Source organism: Erpetoichthys calabaricus, chromosome 8 (genome assembly GCF_900747795.2).
Source record: "Erpetoichthys calabaricus chromosome 8, fErpCal1.3, whole genome shotgun sequence".
Lineage (NCBI taxonomy): Eukaryota > Metazoa > Chordata > Cladistia > Polypteriformes > Polypteridae > Erpetoichthys > Erpetoichthys calabaricus.
The window spans coordinates 59,890,157-59,907,010 of record NC_041401.2 but is presented as its reverse complement, the minus strand read 5'-3'; positions in this window follow the sequence as shown (position 1 = coordinate 59,907,010).

Genomic DNA, 16,854 nt, shown 5'->3' with positions numbered 1-16,854 from the left:
CTTGGTGCCACTACTCTCCTGCCAAGCTACTCTCCTGTATATGGAAAACTCAGCTCAGATAAAGGAGTGTTGGAATCATCAGATGGAAAGATTATCTCATTAGCACAGACTCCATGATAGAAAACCCAGGAGCAAGTAAGTGGCCAGTTAGCCAAGAACTTCAAGACTACAACTTTATTTCTTGCCTGAAGAAGGGGCCTGAGTTGCCTTGAAAGCTTGCATATTGTAATCTTTCTAGTTAGCCAATAAAAGGTGTCATTTTGCTTGGCTTTTCTCTACATTCATAATGGCTAACACGGTACAGCACCCTAGTACTAACTTTATTTCTGACTTTCTCTTATTCAGTTTTAATCTCCACAATTGTCAACTGGCATTAGTTCATCAATTAATTATTGGACTAATATTGTTGATTTCTATTTATGTTTTATCAGTTCTAGCTTTTTCTTTGTGTGGTGTAACAAATCTGCATTTATACAGTATGTGTTCCAGTTCTGTATTTGGTAATTAGTATAATTTGTACTTATGTTTTAACTGAGAATTGTTCACAGTGCTCTGTGTCTGCATTCAGTGAATAGCATTATACAAAAATAAGTTGTATTGAATTGTATTGTTAATTACAGAGCAGTCACATGATGAGTAAAGCAGAGGATATAATAAAGGGGAAACTTAGATGCTGGTATTCCTCTTTGTGACTTTGCAACAGCCATCATTTTGACATCATGTTTATTGCTTTGCTTCTTATGCCCTGATAAGCTTTGGTCTTGTGCTTTTTGCTCTTATCTGATTATATTGTCTTTTGCATGCATCCATCTGCTTGCTTGTTCTTTGCAGGACAGTCTTGCTAATAAACAATTGTTTTATTTTTACTGTGATGGTTCTTATAAAGTCAGTGTGTACAGTTTTCACCCAGTGCATGATGTGTGAGGGATCTCTGTTTCAACTTCCAGCTGGGAAGCCAGAAATATTAAGTGATCTGTATAATTTATGAACAAAGTCTATAAATCAGAGAAAGTCTACATTAAACAACTTTTACCTTTTCTGTTGTGGTCCATATGTGGTTATGGATTATTTTTCAACAAATAGCCCAAACACGCTTGCTGCAATAAACAAAATAATACAATTTATTCATATTATAAGGATAACAGAAGATAGAAATATGCAAGCAAATATAGATATACACTGTTCAAAAAATTAATTAATCATCACAGTCTAACACCCAGTCATTTAAGCTTCAGGTATATCAATCTGTCCAGTTAGGAAGTATACGTGATTGTGAATGAACTTCACCTGCGTTGGTGCAAATGAATGTGACAACAGGTGCACTGGAGAGGCAACAACACAACAACCACCTAAAAGGGAATTGTTTTGCAGGTGGTGGCCACAGACAGCTGCTCTCTCCTTATCCTTACTGACTGATTCTTCTCTAGTTTTGCATTTTGCTAGCATCCTTTTCACTACTGATACCATGAAGTGGTACCTGAAGCAAATTTCAGGTTGCACAGGTAGCTCCTCCAGGATGGCATATTCATACACGCAGTCGCAAGAAGTTTTGCTGTGTCTCCCAGCAGAGTCTCAAGAGCTTAGAGTGAATACCAGGAGACCGGCCATTACATGAGGAGATGTGCATTCCTTTCCAGGAAAACTGACATTTTACATTTTTCTTAATCTTTATTATAAAGAACAATAGGTTTAATGGAGCATTATTGTCACATGTTCAGAGTATGGTGAATGTCTGTTTCCTTTTAGGGCCAATATAGCTCCCTAGTTGGAATAAGTTCTTTTTGTAACTGCGGCATTTGAAGTAACTGAAAACTATATAGAAATGATATTAAAAGGCGATACCTCTCCCATAGTGATATGGCGGTAAAAATCACTGAAGAGAAAATAACTTAGCTTTCTTTACTGACGATTTACGCGGCATTACAGATAAGGAACCCAAATAGCATGACAATACCAAGGTGGGATCTTGATGTATACAGTCTGCCATTTTTCATCGCTGCACTGGAAGGGTTTTCAGGACGGATGACGATATTACCCATCCGTCCGTCGGCTTCAAAGTATTTGGCTGCTGTCCAAGTCTTTATATACTGTCTTCTCCACGTTCAGGCCCTTACTTAGGTTCCAAACAAGGAAAGGAGAGGATTCAATTTCATCTCTAACATACAGAAATAGTACAATGCCCATTTTCATAGTTGTACCTTCTCTCTTCAAATGCTTACCTAGCAGTTCTAAATGCTGAGAGCTCCTGTGTGCTAACTTTGGCCTGGCCTATACATGTGAGTGGATTTATGTAATAATTTTTGTACAGAGCATAGTGACATTAAACTTACATTCTTATTACAACGTTTTACTTGCAAGGGTTAATCAGCATGCAACATGTTGCCCAACTCTGCCTCAGTGATTAGAGAGTAGAACCTCAACCTCGAAATGTCTGTCTTCTTTGTGTGAAAAATTTATGAGCCTACTTTTCATATAGGAAAACTGTGTTGTGAGATTTTTCAGTTGAGGAAGACAGAAGTTTCAATGTAAGTAATATACTTATAAGACACCCTTCATAGTAAATATCATGTGTAAGACAAGAAATAATAAACAAAGAAAGAGTTGTAACACAGCACTTTGAAATCAAGTAACTCCAGGGAAGTTTCTGGGTCAGTGTCCAAAATGGAACAGGGTGGTGACGGAAGGTGGTTGGTTTTTATAGGTGGAAGACAGGAAGAGGTAGGACCATAAGGGTTCTAGCCAGAAGTAAGGTCAGTAGGAGGGGGTGGTCAGGAAGGGAATGCAAGAACTGGTCATGGTTCAGGTGGGCTTTTGTTCTGGTGATTTATAGAAGAGGGAGAAGAAACATTAGTACACTTTGTCAAACCCTGCCTTTGTGTTTTGTCCTTGGTTAAGCCCTTAGCCTGCCTTCCAAGCGCACGTGTGTGACATGTTATTACAAGCACTGTGAAGAAGTAATGAACTAAAGTAATAAATTACAGGGTGAACTCAACAATGCATTTTCGTTTGCAAAAAGCTGCAGATATGTAAAAATACAATTGCCTATAGGGCATACCATGATGAGACCCATTGCACAAATTAACAGTGCGAGTAAACCAAAATCAGAAAAGAGGCAAATGGGACATCATTCAGATTTTGCTTTGAGTACTGCTTTGTGAAGTGGCTGGATTATCTCTTGTTTTATTGTGGACATTTCTCTGTACTTTAATGTAGCTGCTTTCCAGTGCCCCACATGTATAGCTTACAGGCTTGGCATAAGCAGACCAAGTGGTTGTCTTCTGACCTAAGCTATATCTATACCAAAGCAGATGCCCGTTCCCCACACTGTTACTTCCCTCGAAAGTTATAAGTCCTGTGGGAATATGGCAATCACCAACACTAGGTGCTGTTTACACCATACATTGAGTATATTATAATGGAAATTTTTATTTTGGTTTACCTACCCAATAGTCACTATTAAACACAATCTTCATAGCCAGCCCTGTCAGTGCCAGTGGTCACACTGAAGTCACCTATGACCAGAGGAGTGTCACCTCGCGAGCACCCATCAACCACCGAGTGCAGTTGTAAATAAAATGCCTCCCCCACCGAGATTACTCACGGCAGCTGGAGCATACACTGAGACAACAGACAATGCACCCAGAAAATGCCTTAAGCTGAGTCTCATAATATGTTCGTTGAAAGAAGTGACATCGGACACCATCAGAAGGAGCCGATCCGCCACAACAACAGCTACTCCTTGAGTATGATAGCCATTAGAGCAACCTGACCAGTAAAAGGTGTACCCACCTACAAAGATCTGGTCAGTCCCAGGTCTGCGCTCCTCAGAGAGTGCAAGCACTGAATTGTGGAGTTTACGAAGCTCCTCCAACAGCAGAGAAAGAGGCTCATCATGCCGGAGAGACAAAGCATTCCATGCGCCTACCCAGCCGTCTCAAATTGAGACTTGTGTGTTGTTGTGCAGCGAGCAACGCCTCATGAGGCACAGTCTTTTTTTCAGACTGGTTTAAATTGTTAAAATCAAGCTCTAGTTTCTTCAACCATGCCAAGGTATTAGCCAGGCTCACTTTGGTGATTGCTCAGATGTTATCTAATACTCCATGAAGACAACAATCTTCTTTTGTTCTTCACTTTCCATAGTGCTTTATCTAGGGAATAACATGTAAGCCAACAGCAACTAATATAAAAATAAAATATTCTTAAATCATAAAAGCAGGAGAAAGAAACATAAATGAAAGTCGAATATGAAGGTGATGAAGCTTCAGCCTAGAGCTCCATTTTAAAATACTAAATAAAGAAGGAACTAAAAAAAATCTTCTCTTTTGGCAGCTTTACTGTCAAGCCGGATTATGATAAATGAGCCGACAAAGCTGTGCAAGATCTAGTCTATTAAACACAACAATAATTCCCTGTTATAAAAAAGCAGCCATAACTGGTGTGTTAATTTAAAAGGAGGAAATGCATCTCAAGATATTCTGCTGCTCCCGGCTAATGGACTGGAAGAGCACTCGTCTTTGGCTATCTGAGCTCAGTGTTATTTCTGACCGATTGTAGGCCAGCAGTAAGTATCTCCATTCATATTCCATTTTATTAACAAAGAAAATTTAATAACTGCCAGATATTGCATGATGGGATTATTTAAAGCATATTTCATTTCATTTTTCATCCTGAGGCATGTTAATGCAGCATATGTCTGAGTTTTTTCATAATACCTAACCCCCCCCCCCCCTCCCCCCACACACCACCACCAAAGCATTTTATCATAGCCTGGCATAACGTAAAGCATTATCATCCCCATACTTCTGAAATCAGGAGCCGATTTACTTATCAAAAACAACTGACATCTCTGTATGAGCTCTAGGCTGAGCTTCCATTTAACCAAGGTGAGTTCACGTCCATCCTCATAAAACAAGTTGAGAACTCTTATTGGGGAGAAATCGTTTTGAACTCTGTAAACCTTGTTGAATGATTATAGAACAGATATGTTTGCTCAGTATAATTTACAGCTAACGCAGGACCTTGTTTATTCATTGACAGAAATCAATCACTCCATCGTACTACATACTGTGCACTTTAATAGAATGAAATGTGTGGGTCTAAATATTCACAGCATTACTTTATCAAAGATGCCTTTTAAAATGAACTTGAAAGTTTCGTAAACTATGAATCTTTTTGTCTGTTGGTATATAAATTATTTTATGTCAGTGTATATCATGGTCTCAGTATGAGCAAGAGAACAGCAGAGAGACTTGATGTGAGTGGATTGCATTAGTGCACCTCTCTAATCACACATGCCTACTAACTCCTGGGCTGTCCCCCACTGCCTTGACCTAACTAAAGAAAAGAAGAGAGAAGCATGGGGCACAGTTGAGGGGACAGATGGAGAAATATTCTTCAAAAAACAGAAAGGGGTGGGGCAGAAACCTGATGAGAAAAAGAATGACACACTGCTAAGAACACCAAGGCTTGTCTGGAGAAACTGAAGTTTGAGGTATTGCCACATACTCCTTATTTGCCAGATTTGGCACCGTATAATTTCCACCTTTTTGGATTGCTAAAAAAACATCTGGGTGATCGTCAATTTAAGACAGATGACGATGTGAAGAAAGTGCTGCATGAGTGGCCATGAGGACAAGGCAAAACCTTTTATTCTGCTGGAAACCAGGCACTTCCAGGCAGGTGGTGCAAGTGCATTGAGAAGGATGGAGATTACATGGAGAAATGACATTATCAGTTTTGTTAAGGTTTGTTTATTTTCTAATAAATCCCATTTTATAACTTTAGCTTGACTCCACCTTGTGTGTATATCTACTATAGATATATATATATAAAATCCTAAGCCTAAAAGTGCAACTGTGACATTTTTAATGTCACGTTTTTTGTCATGCTTTAAATTGGGCTTATTTTAAAACCTAAATATATATGTCTGGTATAATTCTTTTCAGAATTTATCAAACTTTAATGTGATGTTGTTAGATTTTCAGATTCTTATTCCGTTTTTAAATTATAAACTAAAAAATATCAAGAACTCACTTTTTGTGAGACAGGACTTTGTGCCAAAAGATGTAACCATGCTTGGGGCCAGAAATAAAACACAAGCAGTAGGACAGCTGCTGTACAGTCTTTTAAATGTCCGAAGTACTGCACAATATGCAGATCAAGCGGTACTGTAGCAGCAGCAATCCAGCAGCTGATCGAGCAAAGAGGAGGTAAAAAAAACTGTATTTGTTTCACCATTTAAGATTCAGCATTCAGCCCCCCTCTTCACGACGTGAATGGCAGAGACACGAAGTGGCTAGTGAGTGAAGAGAGCAGGGGGAAACCCCCTAGTATATATATATATATATATATATACAGTGCATCCAGAAAGTATTCACAGCGCATCACTTTTTCCACATTTTGTTATGTTACAGCCTTATTCCAAAATGGATTAAATTCATTTTTTTCCTTAGAATTCTACACACAACACCCCATAATGACAACGTGATAAAAGTTTACTTGAGATTTTTGCAAATTTATTAAAAATAAAAAAATTGAGGAAGCATGTGTACATAAGTATTCACAGCCTTTGCCATGAAGCTCAAAATTGAGCTCAGGTGCATCCTGTTTCCCCTGATCATCCTTGAGATGTTTCTGAAGCTTAATTGGACTCCACCTGTGGTAAATTCAGTTGATTGGACATGATTTGGAAAGGCACACACCTGTCTATATAAGGTCCCACAGTTCACAGTTCATGTCAGAGCACAAACCAAGCATGAAGTCAAAGGAATTGTCTGTAGACCTCCGAGACAGGATTGTCTCGAGGCACAAATCTGGGGAAGGTTACAGAAATATTTCTGCTGCTTTGAAGGTCCCAATGAGCACAGTGACCTCCATCATCCGTAAGAGGAAGAAGTTCGAAACCACCAGGACTCTTCCTAGAGCTGGCCGGCCATCTAAACTGAGTGATCGGGGGAGAAGAGCCTTATTCAGGGAGGTTACCAAGAACCAGATGGTCACTCTGTCAGAGCTCCAGAGGTCCTCTGTGGAGAGAGGAGAACCTTCCAGAAGGACAACCATCTCTGCAGCAATCCACCAATCAGGCCTGTATGGTAGAGTGGCCAGACGGAAGCCACTCCTTAGTAAAAGGCATATGGGATCCCCCCCTGGAGTTTGCCAAAAGGCACCTGTAGGACTCTCAGACCATGAGAAAGAAAATTCTCTCATCTGATGAGACAAAGATTGAACTCTTTGGTGTGTATGCCAGGCGTCACGTTCATCACCAGGCTAATATCATCCCTACAGTGAAGCATGGTGGTGGCAGCATCATGCTGTGGGGATGTTTTTCAGTGGCAGGAACTGGGAGACTAGTCATGATAAAGGGAAAGATGACTGCAGCAATGTACAGAGACATCCTGGATGAAAACCTGCTCCAGAGAGCTCTTGACCTCAGACTGGGGCAACGGTTCATCTTTCAGCAGGACAACGACCCTAAGCACACAGCCAAGATATCAAAGGAGTGGCTTCAGGACAACTCTGTGAATGTCCTTGAGTGGCCCAGCCAGAGCCCAGACTTGAATCCGATTGAACATCTCTGGAGAGATCTTAAAATGGCTGTGCACCGACGCTTCCCATCCAACCTGATGGAGCTTGAGAGGTGCTGCAAAGAGGAATGGGCGAAACTGACCAAGGATAGGTGTGCCAAGCTTGTGGCATCATATTCAAGAAGACTTGAGGCTGTAATTGCTGCCAAAGGTGCATCGACAAAGTATTGAGCAAAGGCTGTGAATACTAATGTACATGTGATTTCTCAGTTTTTTTATTTTTAATAAATTTGCAAAAACCTCAAGTAAACTTTTTTCACGTTGTCATTATGGGGTGTTGTGTGTAGAATTCTGAGGAAAAAAATGAATTTAATCCATTTTGGAATAAGGCTGTAACATAACAAAATGTGGAAAAAGTGATGCGCTGTGAATACTTTCCGGATGCACTGTATATATATATATATATATATATATATATATATATATATATATATATATATATATATATATATATATATATATATATATGTACAGAAATGAACGTTTATGATACGGTTTGCATATTTGTAGCTGTAAGTTTCGACAACATACAAGGTGTCATCAGCAGAGGAAAATGATTAGGCATATAGGAATCAAAGGCATAATATGGTAAATTGGGGGGAGGTGTTGTAAGGGGGGGTGGATTAATAAGGTAGGGTTCAGAGGGTGTTGGTCATAAAGTCTTTTTTATTATTTGAGCAATCTTATTTTTAAGCCTTGTGGGACATGGCCGGCCTTTCATTCCGGCCAAAACCCCCAGACCGCCAGGTGGAGCCCTGCCTGCAACATAGAGGTGCCCCGAGTTCCAGCAGGGCATCATGGACAGTGGAGTTTTTCATCACACCCCTGCTGGATACCATGGGGGCCTCCAGGAGACGCTGCAGGACGGCCCAGAGACTTTGGTTTCACCTATAACCCGGAAGTACATCTTAGTCACAGTGACAAGGGAAATGACGTACTTCTGGGATGAAGAAGGGGACTTTTGATCTGACCTGGAAGTGATAGGAAGTCACGTGGACTGAGGGATTGGAAACACTTCCGAGTCAGGGACTATAAAAGACTGGGAAAGATACCAGACAACGAGCTGAGCTGGGTGGAAGGGTGGCAACGCGTCTGGGAGAGTGGAGGATTGATTATTGATTGTGTATTTGTGTTGGTTTATGAGTATTGTGGAGAGGAGGGTGCTTTGTGCACTGTATTGTCCGAATAAAATAATAATTTGGACTTTTATCTGGTGTCTGGCGTCTGATCCGAGGGTTCAAGGGAGCGAGAGCGCCCCCTATCTGTCACAGCCTGCATATGCTGTATTCAAGTCCAAGTGTCTGCTAATGGCATTTTCATTTGATAGCCATGATTCAGCCAGCTCTCTGGCACTCTTAGTATTAGCCCTGAATTTTACTTCCACAGTGTCCTAGTTAAACACCGTGGGTCTTTCCTTGTTGTATGTTACAGATACTTTATTTTTTATTGTATTTTTGTTAACTGTTCTAAGGTGACATGGAAGTAAAAATTTCAATGTACTATATATGCATGACAATAAAGTTGACTTGATAGATGGCAGTGCATTTTCTTTTTTACAGGACAGTGTAATTAATTTTGTGCTAATGTTATGAAATTTATATTTCAAACTTAGAAAGTGGTAATACACACAATATTCCACAATATGTTCAAAATAGTGTCATTGTGGCAAAGTGTTGATTGCTGACACTTCCTCTCTAAAGTCTTGGACTGAAATCTCGACCCATTCATTTCCACTTAGAGTCTGAATATTTTCCCCACATCTGGGATTTTTTATTTTGCCTATTATTGCAAAAAAGAAAAAGAAAGAAAAAAGGCAACACAAGTGTTGAGAGTTTTCTTTTTAAAAACAGCTGAGATCACCACTGCAATTGTTCCAATGAACATCTATTTTTTACAACTGATCTGATGAAGTCCTGCCACCCTGAATTTATTAATACAAATACTAACTACACATTTGCTTGGGCTTATAAAAGGCTAGGATAATTTGCAAACATTGCTGTAAAATACATCAGTTTGCACCAATCAGGATAAAGAAAATAGTTAATCTTACTCCCTAGGTGTTGCATAAATGGAAAGACATCAAAATGGTTAAAAGTCTTTGGCAAATGTCTTATCATTAAATAAGACTTTCCTATATATACATAGTCCAGTTAATGAAAGAGTTATCCGATCTCATCATCCCCATGTTAGGTGTTCTGGGTTGATTGGCACATGAGGTCTTGGTAAAACAGAAGAGATATAAGAAATGCAGACAGAAAAAGTCCCTTATAACAGCTTAAATTAATTGGTGATTTTGGGCTTAATTTCCCCATGAGATTCACAAAGTTTAACTAATCTAATCTACTGTAAATGTGTCCTGTGATTGACTGGCATTTCATGATTCTGATTTTCCTGTCTGCTCTCAGAGTTTGCAACCCTGAAGAAGATTATGTGGGCAAATTAAAAATTTGAATGATCTACTGAGATCTCTTTTGTGTGAATTCAAGAGTGAAAATATACAGGTATGTATACCAAAAACAGGAAAATTCATACGTCAAAGGTGTCAGATTTATAAAACCTAACAAACACACATTTCTATGCAATTTACAGTTTATAAATTACAGTCAGCTTGTAAATTTGCATACATGAATGTGTCTCGAACGCTGCCTTGAAACATCCGTATACTGTATGGAGCTTGCTAATCAACCTCATACATATGTAATGATGATGCTGCAGAACGTCACTGGCTGGCAGAGCGGCCTTCCAGCTGATGCATCAAGACCCCTCACCAGCATTCAATAGTATCTGACTTTGTTCCAGAACTGAATGTGAAAAGTCATGTATAGTATTAAAGCACCTCTCAGGGAAAGGTGTAAGGCGCCAGTGTCTGAGCAGTTAGTCACTATTATCTTGCACATGTAATGATGTGATTGCAGCTACAATGAATAGAACTGGCCATATGAAATACAGTGGGTTCAGCCAGTTACATTAATAATGAGCCAGCCACCACATACAACACCATCCCATCTGTCAAAGCTACTTTGCCTCAAAGTAAATGAATCACAGGTTGACACAGGCCAGTGAGACACAATGTTTCTCAGCCAAATCTTGGCATCACAGATGACTTGTGCATGATTGGAATGTGACAGGTTACAGTTAACAATAACAGCTTGTTAGGTACCCTTATTGCAATATGAGTGCATTAAAGTATTCTGATTACATTAGGAGAACTGGACACTGCAGCAAATTGCCTTTTCGTGTTGACAAAAACATGTTTTATGTATGTATATTCTCATCATACAAAATAGATGTAGTATCTTTCTGGTCAGTTAATGGAGTGAAGCTAGGCTGAGATATTCCTGAACTGTCAGCCAGTTTCCTGAGAAGTGACAACAGGTAACCAATATAAACTGATGAAAAACCAAAAAACGATCTTTTGTGCAAATATGTAGCATTGGCCCTCTTAAAACAGAACTAAAATATAGTCTGTACATCATATTAATCACTTTTGAGGTGCAAAATGCTTGTCATGCCAACACACATTATAATAACAGCTTAGTGATATGTATTATTGTGAATGCGTCATTTGGCTGGTTTCCCTACTTTATCAATAGTGTAGTCATTTCCCAAAATCTCTAAAATGTTCGGTATGAATGGGTCCGAGTTGCCATAAACATATGCTTGTTCTCCCATCAAGTTACATAAACACATTTCAAACCACTTTTTGTGTCTAAAGTTTTATAAATGATGCCCCTGATGATTGTGCTGTGAATCTTCAAATATGTTTTAAGATATTTCAAACTGGTATTCCAATATAATGGTGATTGTAAAATGAAATTAAATTATCACAAAAAGAAGCCAAATCAACTGTAATTCTAGTGCATAAGTTAATGAATCACACATTGCGTTTATTCAATATCAGATCCAATCAGCACAGAACAGTTACTTAGGTAACACTAAATACTATAAATTCACTAAGTAAGTGAACATTATAAAACAGAGGAAGGAAGTGGAAAAATGTATATTAAATAAAATAATATCTGAAGGGAAAACCAGAACTGAAGACATGGTCCTCATTCACATTAAGCACTCTTCTACTTGATATTAGAGGAGGGGTTGACAAAACATGACCTGAAATCCTCTGTTTTACTTGATACGTAACATGAGATCAAAGCAGATGCTTCTTAGTCTGCTTTTTTTGGTTTGTGGTACAGGCTCAAACTGGACATCAGGAGGTGTGGGCCTTTAAATAATAAGAATTTATGTATTTCTAATTTGCTCTTGCAGTCAATGCACAGCAACTAGAAACTTAGCATTTAATGTGCATAGAACAAATCTCGGTGACTCTAAACAAGTTTAAGCTTCTCTACATGCCAACATTTTACCTTTTTCTTTCCAAGTTACTGAGCAGGAGCCAAGAAAATCAAGTTTGATTTCTAGCATTCTGGAAGCAGAAGGAAAAAAACTGATTTCCCTTCATGTGAACATGAGAAAAGAAAACTTTATCTTTTTAAAATATAGTCCCACAATGATCATGACTTATGATAATAAGTACCTTCTTACTCTCAGAACCTTTCTTTTGGAAGAACAAAAGGCAATCAGTAGCATTTCCTCCTGAAAAATCAAGAGACTGCACACTTCTCTCCATCAGAGCTCTCAATGTACTTGTGAAAAAAGGTCTAATGATTTTTTTTCTTCTGATAATTCTCTACCAGTCTGGAAATTGGATTCTCCTTTATAAGTGTCAAAGTCACACAGAAAGACGCATAGAAGAAAAAAAAAATAAGCCTTCACATGCCTCACTTCTCTTTCATGGATATTTTTTCAACTGCAGCCTGCAGATTTTAATCATAAGGTTTTTGATGCGTGGCATTGGATAAGAAAGAAAGAAAGAAAGAAAGAAAGAAAGAAAGAAAGAAAGAAAGAAAGAAAGAAAGAAAGAAAGAAATCATTACCGTGACTGGGGTAAAAGAGACTGAAGATAAATGAATAGATGGATGCAAATTCATATACCATGAGATGTCAAATACATACAGAATGCAAAAAATAAGGCTTAAATTGATTTAACAGACTTTAATCAGAAGCCACCTTATCCAAGTATTGTACTGCAAGAGTGAATAAAGAATTTGCCAAAAGAGATTCCACTTTATTCATATGGAGTATTCCATTAGAAATTAAGGAGGAGCACACAGCTCCCTGTCTCCTGTGATTGATGATTGTGATTCACTGTCTCCCTGTGAAGATGGCTCACTCTCTCCCTCGCGCTGTGTCTTCCACCACTTCATGGGTCACTGTAACAAATGAGCGTCTTCTCTTTGTTCCACCTATGTAATTAAATAAATGCTCTCACAGAACCGTCTTAATTCAAGACCTTCCTCAACAGTAAAGAAATATTAGCGCATTAAAGCTCATAAAATATTAATTATGGTTTAACTGCATACATTAGCCATCAGCACGCTCTTGACAAAATGACAAAATGGTCAGATGAAACAACTGAAGCTTGATATTAATGCCCGCCAATGACTCGTGTTACTGTTAATGCTCTCCAAAAAAAAAAAAGGTTATGCATTACACCCACAGGTAATGCTGCCATCATCTACAGTTGAATCGATAAATAAAGACCTCAAAATCCATCTCTTTAAATATTCATAGACCATTGTGTGACATGCATACTAAATCAACACAGGATTTAAAATTTGTAATATCAATGTGAAAGAGTGTTCTGTCAGCAGATTCTGAGCATGTCGATTGGCATGGAGTCGATACTGCAATGGATGTCTGTTCTGCTATCCTTTTTATGGCATTTAAACATTGGGTATGAAGTCATTGGTAGGTTAGGATGGGGGATTTGGTTTAGGTGACACACTGATGATTTGAACGGGATGTTGCTGGTTTCGACTCAGCCTTCTCTGTGGAGGCGAAGGGGCTTTACTGAAGAATGTACAGGGAATCAGACTACTGGAATGGCATTTGAGCTGGGTGATGCTCACTTAGTTTTAAAACTTTTAAAAACGGCACAATTTGGAACCACTGTGTTTGGATGTAGCCTGATGTCAGAAAAAATAGCAATACTTTCTCCACAAGAGAAATGGCCTAGAAGCAGAAGGTAGCATTTCTAATCCAATGCTGCTGAGAATATGCAGATGAATAATTAAGAGGCAGTTACAGTCTATATTTTTAGTATAAAGAAACAGCCATTTTATCTTTTCCAAATTCTATTACTGCTTCCCAAGTTTTTACATGTGAGGAAGTGGATAACCTACCAGCGTTAACAGGAACTACTAAGGAGATACAGGGAGATTTAGAAATTCTAGAGGGAGAAATGCTGCTCAGATTAAATAGGATGACATCTAACAAATCACCAGTACCAGCTAATAATTATCCTTGAGTGCTTAAGGAGGTTAGTGAATGCATACGTAAACCTTTGATGCATATTTTTCAAATGTCACTGCACACTGGGAAATTTCCTAAGGACTGATTGCATTATACAAAAAGGGAGGTTGGGGTAATCCAAGTAACTATATGACAGTAAGTTTAAAGCACATTACAGGTAAATGAATGGAAGGAATTATTAAGGATAAGATTGAGCAACACATGGTTTTACTGAACAGCCAGCATAGGTTCAGAAGAGAGAGGTCATGTTTTCCTAACATGATGGAATTCTATGAGGAAACAACAAAAGGATACCATCAGAGTGGTGCATATGATATTATTTATCTTGACTTTTTAGAAACAAGTCATCAGACACCTGTAGCACTTCCGGGTGCCCTATATAAGGGTCCAGCAGACATTACTCCGAGAGCCAGAGTCAGGAGGAGGAGGACAAAGCTTGCTGAGGAGGAGTGGAGGAGAAAGAAGGACTGAGAGAATAAGAAAGAAAAGAAAGCGAGAGACAAAGATAAAGAGTAAAGAAAGTGTTTGTTTGGGCTGTTGGGGACACTGTAAATAAAAGTCACATGTGTTTTGGTACTGGCTTCATTAGCGTCTGTCTGTGATCTGGGCTGAAATGTTCACAATATATATATATACTGTATATACTGTATATATCATTGTGATCTCCAGAGTACTGATTGGCCATGACAAGAAGCAGGTAATGCAAATCAGTCTCCTGGGTTCATATAAGTGGAGGCGATGTGGCACAGAGTCAAAACAAACCTTACAACCTATGAAATAATAATAATAATAAATATTACTATATACAAGACATTTCTAAATTTTGGATGGAAGAAAAAAGTGTGAAGCATCTGCACAGATAGATTAGACGCAGTTAGCACATCTTTTCTGTTTGTGATCTATCTGTGCAGATGTTTCACACATTTTTCTTCCATCAAAACAATAGAAACAGCTTGTAAAAAAATGTTCATTATTATTATTTCACAGAGACTTGTACTTTTCTGACTCTGCCAGGGGAAAGGGGTCGGCTCCTTTAAGGTATACTTAGACTAGGTGTCACACTATGTGGCTAATTGTTTATGTATTTGGCTCACACCCACTTCTCTTATATGGACCTGGCACATGGCCTCTGTGTCTTGAGGAATCGTTTGGACCTCTTCATTTCTCTAATTGAGCTTTGGAGTACCAGCAGATAATATGTACATATTGGTGCATACTGGCCCACCCATAAAACCTGTGATGCAAAGAATCAGCATTATATACTAGGTTGGGCTGTGCCTGTCTCTGTTTGGTGTGCACTACATAGAGAGGAGTATAACAAGGTTAATCCAGCTGTGAAGACACAATGTAAATAAATCTATGCAGAACAACAAAATTCTCATTATAGTCATCTAATGTACACCACAAGTGAAAATAATGATTTTTCTTAAATACTCATACAGGGTGTAAATCCAGCTGGAGTAAAAACATCACACATGCAGGCAGCAGATCGGGTAGCAACAAAAAATGAGGTGGAGTACGCTTACAGTGCACTTGCATGAAAGATCTACACATGGCTGTTACAGCTCTGTGACATCATGCTGGTCTTGTGAAGCTTCATGGGGTGCTGGGAAAAAATATGTTCATCTAAGTTGGCCACATGGTGAATTTCCAGGAAACTGTTCAATAAAACAAGGTTTCCAGAAAAACACAGCGTATCTGATGCTGCAAAAAAAAAAATTACCAATCAATAGTAACATAGATATGTGTGCAACTGTGCTCAGGGATGAGATTGTGGTAGCCCTGAAACATCTGCTACATGTCAAATGAGAACCTGGTAGTGTGCTGCAATAGCAAAACAAGTTGGATCGCATTTATTTTTTTCTTAATGAGTGAGTATATGTGGGTGAGGTGGTGAAGGGGATTGAGGGAAATGGTTAATATGCATTAAAAACTATTCTGTGAGGTTTAAAGTGTGGGTGTTGAGATTCAACACTAAATCCTTGTATATTACTGTTCACCTTTCTCTACCTGATAAATCTGGCTTTGTTTTAACAACGAGAATAACAAAATGCAGATTGATCTGCAGAAAGCATTCAAATTTCCATTTCTCAAGGTGAGTTTCTAAGCCAACTTCCAGTCACTAAATTAATAGAAAATGTTCACTTTGAGAAGCAATCTGTTTCAGAACGTAAGTCCTCTCTTTTAAGAAATGATTTGTGAAGTCATATTTCTTAAATTAAAAAAAAAAACAGGAGGCATGTATGTTTAATAGGTTTTGAGTTATTGAAAGCAACTACTTATTTTTTTGGAGAAAACTTAAAATAATATGGTGGAGGACAAAAAAATTTGCATTAAGTAAAATATTTGGCAGAGGCACGGCCTTGCTATGTTACAGAATTAACACTATGACTGGGTAGCTAAAGTATAGGGTGGACACTGAGACCAGAATAAGTTGCTTGACCATGAAGTCCAAGCAAATTATTCATATTATTCATAGCAGCCATCTGGAGTGGAATTAAAGAGAAGTTGCTACCAAGCAGTCTAGCTGGATGTCATTGGCCAATGGCCAGTTTCCCCTCATTTGCCCCATTTTCTCAAAAGGTACTACTTGTACAGCATACTATTTCCATGTCCAAGAGTACTGCCTGTGTGATTAATGTAGAAATTGGCCTAGGTGTTTAGTTAAGGGTTGGTAGTGGCAGGATTGTTCCCACCTCTGTAAAAATGGGGTAAAAATACCAATTCAGGTTGTTTCTCTTGTTGTCTGCCTTTTATTTATTTCTCTAAGCACCTTCTGCTGCGCTGCCAACCCTTTGCCCATTCATTTTAGCAATCTTTCCACTACAGACACACTTTGGCCTCTTTTTTGCTTGCCTTCCTTTCCTAAGAGAAGAAACAGATTTGCCTTTATTGATTT